Source organism: Hyperoodon ampullatus (assembly GCF_949752795.1).
Source record: "Hyperoodon ampullatus genome assembly, chromosome: 18".
NCBI classification, from domain to species: domain Eukaryota; kingdom Metazoa; phylum Chordata; class Mammalia; order Artiodactyla; family Ziphiidae; genus Hyperoodon; species Hyperoodon ampullatus.
This window is the reverse complement of record NC_136931.1, coordinates 17,425,488-17,425,762: the sequence shown is the minus strand read 5'-3', so window position 1 is coordinate 17,425,762 and position 275 is coordinate 17,425,488.

Here is a 275-nt window from a genome sequence, read left to right as displayed (position 1 = left end):
CACTCTTTTTCCTTTTCTTGGGGAAAGAAAATACTGGGAAGTGGGAGTCATTTCAATCCCTGCCCCCAGCCCATGGCCTGACATCACTTCCCAGGTAGCACTGATGGCCTCAGAGGCCTTGGGTCTGGCCCAGCCTGGGACTGTGGCGCTCTGCCTTGGGTTGTTATTCATTCTTATCTGGGCTTCCAGCCAAACCCAGTCTCAAGGACAATTTTGGGTCCATTTTCTGTACAATCACAGGGTGAGCAGTAGGATAGATGGTGCCATTGCAGCAG